Raw genomic sequence first — 10581 nt, 5'->3', positions numbered from 1 at the left:
ATGTATCTCTTTCCCTTATGTATTACATGGGTTGTGTGAAGATTACCTCACTTGCGACATTGCTTTCAATGCGGTTAGGCCTCTAAGTCGTGCTTCGACACGTGGGAGATATAGCCGCATCGAGGGCGTTATAGGCTATCACCTCTCTGTCTAAGCCGGCCTGTATCAATGACGTTTAACGCCTGACAGGTCGTACTGCAGCCCTGAGCCGGTTTATAAGTCGCCTGGGTGAGAAAGTGATTCCCTTGTATCAGATGATGAAGAAGACTGGTCATTTTTTCTGAGTGAGGCTGCTAATGAGGCATTCGAGGCACTTAAAAAGCAGCTAGCTAAGCCGCCCCTATTGGCTGCTCTGATCGACAAAGAGCATATGCTCCTGTACGTGGTGGCTAATAATAAGGCCGTAAGCGTAGTAGTTGTCGTGGAGCACAAGGAGGCAGGCAAAGAGTATCTAGTCCAGCGGCCGATTTATTAGGTCAGTGAAGTCTTGACGGAGTCCAAGGAGAGATACCCACATTGGCAGAAGTTAGTGTTTGGGGTGTTCATGGCTAGCCGTAAGCTGAAGCATTATTTCCTTGGGAATCCAATCACTATGGTCAGTTCAGCTCCTCTGGGGGATATCATTCAAAATAGAGAAGCCACTGGCCGAGTTGCTAAGTGGGCAATTGAGCTTGGGCCGCATCATCTGAAATATGTGCCCAGGACCGCCATCAAGTCTTAGGCTCTAGTGGACTTTATCAATGATTGGACGAAACTCCAAGCACCTGAGGAGAAGTCGGATAATACATATTGGACGATACACTTTGATGGTTCAAGGCAATTGGAAAGCTCAGGAGCTGGAGTTATTTTATCTTCCCCACGAGGTGATCAATTTTGTTATGTCTTGATGCTTATGTTTCTCTATACTAATAATGCAGCTAAGTAAGAAGCCTTGCTACATGGGCTCCACATGGCCAAGGAGATGAACTTGAGCCGAGTTAGATGCCTTGGCGATTCAGATCTCATTGCTTTTCAGGAAAGTGGGATTCTAAAGACCCGCTCATGGCGGATTATTTTCAAGTAGTGACCAATATTGCAGGTCGTTTCAAAGGTTATCAGGTGGATCACACAAACCGACGGCATAATGAGGCGGCTGATGCTTTGTCCCTGCTGGGTTCTCAATGTAAGCCAGTTCCCCCTAATGTGTTCCTTGATGTGCTGCATAACCCTTCTGTCAAGTTGCCTTCAAAGGAAGATCTGGCTATTCCTGACACGGAAGGACAGTTGGTGGCGGCTCTGTGTGCTATTCCAGATTGGACAATGCCTTACTTGGCTTACCTGGGTTGGGGTGAGCTGCCAAAAGGTGAAATTGTGGCGTGACATATTACAAGGCGGTCTAAGTCCATGACAATTGTCAATGGCGAGTTACACACATGTCGTGTGACTCGCGTGTTCCAACATTCTGTTTCCCCTGAGGAAGGCTGTGAGATTCTCCAAGAAATTCAGGCAAGGGATTGTGGTCATCATGTCGGGTCAAGATCTTTAGTGGCCAAGGCTTTTCGACACAATTTTTTCTGGTTGACGGCTCACGCTGATGAAGAAGATATTGTTCGCAAGTGCGATGGTTGCCAGAAGTTTGCATGACAAGCTCATGTGTCGGCTCAGGAATTGCGGATGATCCCAATAACTTGGCCGTTTCTAGTCTGGGGGCTTGATATGGTCGGGCCATTCAAGAGGTCTAAGGACAAGAAGACTCACCTTTTGGTTGCAGTCGACAAATTTACAAAGTGTGTTGAAGCAAAGCCAGTGAGCAATCGTGAGGCAGCGACTGCAGTTCAGTTTGTGAAGAAGCTAATCTTCCGATTTGGTTATCATCATAGTATCGTCACTACTAATGGGACAAATCTGTCTAAGGGTGCTATGAAAGAGTTCTATCAAAGGGAACACATCCGGCTTGATGTTTCATCGGTGGCTCATCCACAATCCAATGGCCAAGCCGAGCGTGCTAACCAGGAGATATTACGAGGAATCAAGCCCCGGCTCATGGTTCCTTTGGAGTGCACTCCAGGTTGTTGGGTTGAGGAGCTTCCTGTAGTTCTTTCGAGCATAAGGACTACACCCACCAAATCAACAGGCTACATGCCGTTCTTCATGGTTTATTGCGTAGGGGCGGTTCTCCCAAGTGACATCCAGCATAACTTGCCCAGAGTGGCGTCTTATGTCGAAACAGATAATGAGATGGCTCGTCAGAACGCCTTGGATGCCTTGGAAGAAGAACATCATCTTGCGGCGGCTCGATCTGCGATTTACCAGCAAGACCTACGTCGTTATCATAGCCGTAGGGTTCGAAGCCGCACTTTCTAGGAGGGTGACATAGTGCTCCATTTGATTCCACATGCATGCATAAGCTTTCACCTCCTTGGGAAGTGCCCTTTGTGGTTAGCAAGAACCTCAACAACGGGTCATATTATCTCATCGACATACGTGAACACAACAGGTCACGCACCTCTGAGGAGGATACCAACAAGCCCTGGAATATTGCTCATCTTCGGCCTTACTATACTTAAGCCACTGGCGCCAGTCATTGTACATATCTATATCATGTATATATCTTTTTATGATCAAATATAATAAACATGACATCGCGGAAACTCGAGGCCTTTCTCGTTTCATCTCATATATTGTGCATGAGTCTTTTATTTGTTGATCATAGGTCACTTGGGGGTTTCCAACTCACCAAGTTTAGCTTTCTCACCCTCTTGACCCGGCAAAAACACCATAATAAATTTGGTTTAACCTGCCTATCTGCTTGATGCTACTCCATAAAGATGACATGTCGTACTCTTGACAGTCAATCTTACGACCCTGAACTCGTCAAGGTTAAAACGGCGGCTTAAGTCATGTGAGAGTTGGCTTACAGAAAGCGAGGATAAACCAAGGCTATCATGCCAGCTTCACTGAAGCAAGACTTGAGCCTCGAAAGCAGTCTTTTGTCGAGCCTCGAAAGCCAACTTCTAATTCATTCAATATTTATATGTAAGTATTGGTTCTTTGTTTCTGCAGGAATCTTTTGCTCTTTATCACATTATGGCGATGACTATACATCTCCGGGTCAAAAGAACTCCAGGTTGCTTGTGATGAGTATTGAGATTCTATTGACCATGAGTCGCCAAGATTATCAATTCACAAATTCTTTTGAGCAATCAACTATCATGACTATAAGTCGCCAGTGGATAAGTCGTCGGGTTATTTCGTACCAATTATAAATTTGTGGATTTTTTGCCATCCAAGTTGGTCCCCTCCGGGTCAGCTTCTTGATGGCCCCTTGTAGTTGACGCCTCTGGGTTATCCTGCGCCAACTCTTCTGCATTTTGGATCTGAAGATTGTCCAAATTCCAGTTGACATCCGTTAAGGCTTGGAAGACGGCTTCATCATGCAAGATAGGAGATGGTTCAACATCAGGGACGGAGAGATGCTTACGCCATTGTGTAGTCAAGTCAAAAGATTTCAGTATTGGTGGCAGAATTCGTGTGTTTCTGCCATCATAAGCCAGCAGATATTTCTTCAATTCCATTTCCTCGACAAGCTGACTTGCCAGTACTCGGGTCTCCTTCACACAACGGGCGTAATTGATATGTCTCCAACATATCTATAATTTTTGATTGTTCCATGCTATTATATTATCTGTTTTGGATGTTTTATATGCATTAATATGCTATTTTATATTATATTTGGGACTAACTTATTGACCCAGAGCCCAGTGACAGTTTTTGTTTTTTCTTGTTTTTTAGTTTTGTAGAAAAGGAATATCAAACGGGGTCCAAACGGAATAAAACTTTACGATGATTTTTCTTGGACCAGAAGACACCCGTAGGACTTGGACTCCAAGTCAGAAGATCCGTGTGGTGGTGGAAAGGGTGGAGGGCACACCATAGGGGGGGCACCTACCTTGTGGCCCCCTCGGGAGTTCCCTGACCTACCTCTTTGTCCTATAAACTCACATATATTCCAGAACCCTCAGGGGGGGCACGAAAACACTTTTCCACCGTCACAACCTTCTATACCCGTGAGATTCCATCTTGGGGCCTTTTCCAGCAATCTGCGGGAGGGGTATTCGTTCACGAAGGGCTTCTACATCAACCGTATTGCCCTTTTCGATGAAGCGTGAGTAGTTTACCTCAGACCTATGGGTTGCTAGCTAGTAGCTAGATGGCTTCTTTTCTCTATTTGATTCTCAATACCATGTTCTCCTCGATGTTCTTGGAGATCTATCCGATGTAATCTTCTTTTGCGGTGTGTTTGTGAGATCCAATGAATTGTGGATTTATGATCAGGTTATCTATGAATATTTTTGAATCTTCTCTGAATTCTTATATGCATGATTTGATATCTTTGTATTTCTCTTTGAATTATCTGTTTGGTTTGGCAAACTAGATTGGTATTTCTTGCAATGGGAGAGGTGCTCAGTTTTGGTTTCAATCTTGTGTGATTTCACCAAGTGACGAAGTAGGGGTAGCGAGACACATATTGTATTGTTGCCATAAAGGATAAAAAGATGGGGTTTTCAACATATTGCTTGAGTTTATTGATGTCTGCTAGAACTACGTCGGTATTTCCCCAAAGAGGAAGGGATGATGCAGCACATCAATGGTAGGTATTTTCCTCAATGATGAGACCAAGGTTATTGAACCAGTACGAGAACCAAGCAACACTACGTAAATAGGACCCGCACACAAATAACAAATACTCGCAACCCGACGTGTTAAAGGGGTTATCAATCCCTTTCGGGTAACGGCGCCAGAAATTGGCAAACGGACGTGAGAGAGTTGTACTAATTTGATAGATCGGATGCCAAATAAAATAAATTGCAGCAAGGTATTATTGTATTTTTGGTTTAATAGGTCTGAAAATAAAAGCAAATAAAAATAGATAAAAAAGGCAAATATATTAAGGAAGAGACTCGGGGGCCGTAGGTTTCACTAGTGGCTTCTCTCGAGAAAAATAGCAAGCGGTGGGTAAATGAATTACTGTTGGGCAATTGATAGAACTTCGAATAATCATGACGATATCCAGGCAATGATCATTATATAGGCATCACGTCCAAGATTAGTAGACCGACTCCCGTCTGCATCTACTACTATTACTCCACACATCGACCGCTATCCGGCATGCATCTAGTGTATTAAGTTCATCGAGAAAAGGAGTAATGCAATAAGAACGATGACATGATGTAGACAAGATATATTTATGTAGAAATAGACCCCATATTGTTATCCTTAATAGCAATGATACATACGTGTCGGTTCCCCTTCTGTCACTGGGATCAAGTACCATAAGATCGAACCCATCACAAAGCACCTCTTCCCATTGCAAGATAAACAAATCAAGTTGGCCAAAAAAACAAATATCGGAGAAGAAATATGAGGCTATAAGCAATCATGCATATAAGAGATCAAAAGACTCAAATAACTTTCATGGATAAAAAGATAGATCTAATCATAAACTCAAAGTTCATCGGATCCCAACAAACACATGGCAAAAAGAATTGCATCATATGGATCTCCAAGAGACCATTGTATTGAGAATCAAACGAGAGAGAGGAAGCCATCTAGCTACTAAGTACGGCACCGAAGGTCTAGAAAAGACTACGCACGCATCATCGGAGAGGCACCAATGGACATGATGGTGTCTAGATTGGATCTGGTGTTTCTGGAACTTGCGACAACTGGAATTGATTTTCGTCGACTCCCCTAGGGTTTTTGGAATATTGGGGTATTTATAGAGTAAAGAGGCGGTCCTGGAGGCACCCGAGGTGGGCACACCCCACCCGGGTGCGCCTGGGCCTCCACGCGCGCCCTGGTGGGTTGTGCTCCCCTCGGAGCACCCCCAGGCGCTTCTCTGGCCCATTGGATGTCTTTTGGTCCAAAAAAATCCACAAAAAGTTTCGTTGTGTTTGGACTCCGTTTGATATTGATTTCCTGCGATGTAAAAAACATGCGAAAAACAGCAACTGGCACTTGGCACTTTGAAGGGATTGACAACCCCTTTAACGCGTTGGGTGCAAGTGTTTGATTGTTTGTGCAGGTGAATAGATTGGTGACTTGCTTGTACCTCCTACTAGATTGATACCTTGGTTCTCTAACTGAGGGAAATACTTATCTCTACTTTGCTACATCACCCTTTCCTCTTCAAGGGACAAACCAACACAAGCTCAAGAAGTAGCAGGAAGAATTTCTAGCACCGTTGTCGGGGAGGTCTACATCAAGCCTACCATGTACCCATCATACACTCTCATCTCTTGCATTACATTATTTGCCATTTGCCTCTCGTTTTCCTCTCCCCCACTTCTAAAACGATTTTCAAAAAAATACAAAGAGATTTGTCGTTTTTTATTTCGCCCTCTTTTTCGTTTGCCTTTTCTCGTTCGATCTTATGTATGCTTGTGTTGCCATGTGCCATCTACTTGCTTGCATCTTTACTTGTTAAAAATCTATTGATATGGATCCTCATACACTTGCTAATCTTTTTAAAAAATCCAATTATGATGAACCAATTGCTAGTGTGTTGAGTGCACTAGGTTATCTTTATGAGGTTTTGCTTGAAATTCGTGAATCTGAAAATTGTGATGAAGTGTTGAAAGAAGAAATTTATGAAGTGATTCACGATAGCTCCTTGAAGGAAAAGCATGATGGCAATGATGTTATTATAAATTCTATTAATGTCAATTGTGTTAATGATCTGCAAAACCCTAAGCTTGGGGATGCTAGTTTTGCTATGTCCGCTACTTATTGCAATTATCATGATTGGGGTGATTCTTCTTTTGATCTCGAAAATTTATTAAAGCCTCATGATGAATATGTTTGCGATAATATTGAAAGTGGGTTTGGAAGAGTGTCAACTTTAAGTAAAAGTAATCCCACATATTTGGAGAGTGTTCAATCTCGTGAAATTTTTGATAAAAGTGGGCTTGGAGAGCTCATGACTTTATTTGTTGATAATGCCGCTATTTTCGAAGAGTGTCAACTTTGCATGCATGTGGATCATGAAGAGAATATTTTATGTGATATTTATATTGTTGAATTTGAATATGATCTCACATGTAATTATTATGAGATAGGAAAATATGGTTGTAGAAATTTTCATGTTACAAAAGTACCTCCCGTTATGTTGAGATTGCTATTGTTTCTTGCTCCTTCCTTGCATATGGTAGTTTTTGCTTATCTTGATAATTTGTTTACTTATAAAATCCCTATGCATAGGAAGCATGTTAGACTAAAACTTGTTTGTCACATGTTTTATGATGCACTCTTTGTGTTTCAATTGCTATCTTTCATGTGAGCATCATTAAAATTATCAATGCCTAGCTAGGTGCATTAAACAATAGCGCTTGTTGGGAGGCAACCCAATTTCATTTTTATGTTTTTTTTGTTTTTCTACTGTTCTTGAATAAAATACACATCATTACCTCTGGTTAGATGTGTTCTCATGTTTTAATTAGTGTTTGTGCCAAGTAAGATCTTTGGGATGGCTTACGGTGATAGTTCATTTGATCTTGATGAAAAACATAAACTTTTGCGCCCAGTAAAATAATTTTTATTATTAACGTAAGAGCGATAAAATACTGATTCATTTTGCCGAAGATTAATATACAAATTGCCTCCATTGTCTTATTTTTTTCAGAAGTTTGGAGTTACAGAAGTATTTGAGATTTACAGATTGCTATAGACTATTTTGTTTTTGACAGATGATGTTTTCTATGTGTTGTTTGCTTATTTTGATGAATCTATGGGTAGTATGAGGGGTATGAACCATGGAGAAGTTGGAATACAATAGATATTACACCAATATAAATAAATATTTATTTCACAACAGTACCAAAATGGTGATTTGTTTTCTTATACTAACGGATCTCATGAGTTTTCTATTGAGTTTTGTGTTGTGAAGTTTCCAAGTTTTGGGTAAAGATTTGATGGACTATGGAATAAGGAGTGGCAAGATCCTAAGCTTTGGGATGCCCAAGTCACCCCAAGGTAATATTCAAGGACAACCAAGAGCCTAAGCTTGGGGATTCCCTGGAAGGCATCCCCTCTTTTGTCTTCGTCTATCGATAAATTTACTTGGTGCTATATTTTTATTCAGCACATGATCTGTGTTTTGCTTGAAGCGTCTTGTATGATATGAGTCTTTGCTTTTTAGTTTGACACAATCATCCTTTCTATGCACACCTTTTGAGAGGGACACGTATGAATCGTGATTTATTAGAATACTCTATGTGCTTCACTTATATCTTTTGAGCTAGGCAATTTTGCTCTAGTGCTTCACTTATATCTTTTTAGAGCACGGCAGTGGCTTTATTTTATAGAAATTATTGAACTCTATTGCTTCACTTATATTATTTTGAGAGTCTCTCTAAACAGCATGGTAATTTTCTTTGGTTATGAATTTAGTCCTAATATGATGGGCATCCAAGAGGGATATAATAAAAACTTTCATATAAAGTGCATTGAATACTATGAGAGTTTGATTCTTTATGATTATTTTGAGATATAAAGATGATAATATTAGAGTCATGCTAATGAGTAGTTGTGGATTGGTAGAAATACTTTTGTTAAAGTTTGTGATTCCCGTAGCATGCACGTATGGTGAACCGTTATGTGATGAAGTCAGCGCATGATTTATTTATTGATTATCTTCCTTATGAGTGGTGGTCGGGGACGAGCGATGGTCTTTTACTACCAATCTATCCCCCAAGGAGCATGCATCTATTAATTTGTTTCGATAACTAATAAATTTTTGCAATAAGTATGTGAGTTCTTTATGACAAATGTTGAGTCCATGGATTATACGCACTCTCACCCTTCCACCATTGCTAGCCTCTCTAGTACCGCGCAACTTTCGCCGGTGCTTTAAACCCACCATTACCTTCCTCAAAGCAGCCACCATACCTACCTATTATGGCATTTCCATAGCCATTCCGAGATATATTGCGATACAACTTCCACCATTCCGCCTATTATGACACGCTTTATAATTGTCATATTTCTTTGCATGATCATGTAGTTGGCATTATATTTGTGGCAAAGGCACCTTTCATATTTTTTATACATGTCACTCTTGAGTCATTGCACATCCTGGTACACTGCTGGAGGCATTCATATAGAGTCATATTTTTGTTCTAGAATCGAGTTGTAAGTAAATAAAAGTGTGATGGTCATCATTATTAGAGCATTGCCCCATGTGAGGAAAGAATGATGGAAGCTATGATTCCCTCACAAGCTGGGATGATTCTCCAGACTTAAAAAATAAATAGAAGAGGCCAAAGAATCCCACCAAAAAATGAGAGAAAAGAGAGAAGGGACAATGTTACTATCCTTTTTCCACACTTGTGCTTCAAAGTAGCACCATGATCATCATGATAGAGAGTCTCCTATTTTGTCACTTTCATATACTAGTGGGAATTTTTCATTATAGAACTTGGCTTGTATATTCCAATGATGGGCTTCCTCAAATTGCCCTAGGTCTTCGTGAGCAAGCTAGTTGGATGCACACCCGCTTAGTTTCTTTTTTGAGCTTTCATACACTTATAGCTCTAGTGCATCGGTTGCATGGCAATCCCTACTCACTCACATTGATATCTATTGATGGGCATCTCCATAGCCCATTGATACGCCTAGTTGATCTGAGATTATCCCCTTCTTCTTGTCTTCTCCACAACCACCATATTCTATTCCACCTATATTGCTATATCCATGGCTCACGCTCATGTATTGCATGAAAGTTGAAAAAAAATGAGAACATCAAAAGTAAGAAACAATTGATTGGCTTGTCATCGGGGTTGTGCATGATTTAATAATTTGTGTGATGAAGATGGAGCATAGGCAGACTATATGATTTTGCAGGGATAAATTTCTTTGGTCGTGTTATTTTGAGAAGACATGATTGCATTGTTTGTATGTTTGAAGTATTATTGTTTTTATGTCAATATTAAACTTTTATTTTGAATCTTATGGATCTGAATATTCATGCCATAATAAAGAAAATTACATATGGATAAATATATTAGGTAGCATTCCACATCAAAAATTCTATTTTTATCATTTACCTACTCGAGGACGAGCATGAATTAAGCTCGGGGGTGCTTGATACATCTCCGACATATCTATAATTTTTGATTATTCCATGCTATTATATTATCTGTTTTGGATGTTTTATATGCATTAATATGCTATTTAATATTTTTTATGGGACTAACTTATTAACCCAGAGCCCAGTGCCAGTTTCTATTTTTTTCCTTGTTTTTGAGTTTGGCAGAAAAGTTATATCAAACGGAGTCCAAACGGAATAAAACTTTGCGATGATTTTGGACCAGAAGACACCCGTAGGACTTGGACTCCAAGCCAGAAGTCCCGCGAGGCGGCGGGTAAGGGTGGACGGCGCCCTAGGGGGGGCCTACCTTGTGGCCCCCTCGGGAGTCCCCTGACCTACCTGTTTGTCCTATAAATTCATATATATTCCAGAACCCTCAGGGGGAGCCACGAAAACACTTTCCCACCGCTGCAACCTTCTGTACCCGTGAGATCCCATCTTGGGGCCTTTTCCAA

The sequence above is a fragment of the Triticum aestivum genome, chromosome 5A, assembly GCF_018294505.1.
Source record: "Triticum aestivum cultivar Chinese Spring chromosome 5A, IWGSC CS RefSeq v2.1, whole genome shotgun sequence".
NCBI lineage: Eukaryota > Viridiplantae > Streptophyta > Magnoliopsida > Poales > Poaceae > Triticum > Triticum aestivum.
Note: the sequence above shows the minus strand (reverse complement) of the source record.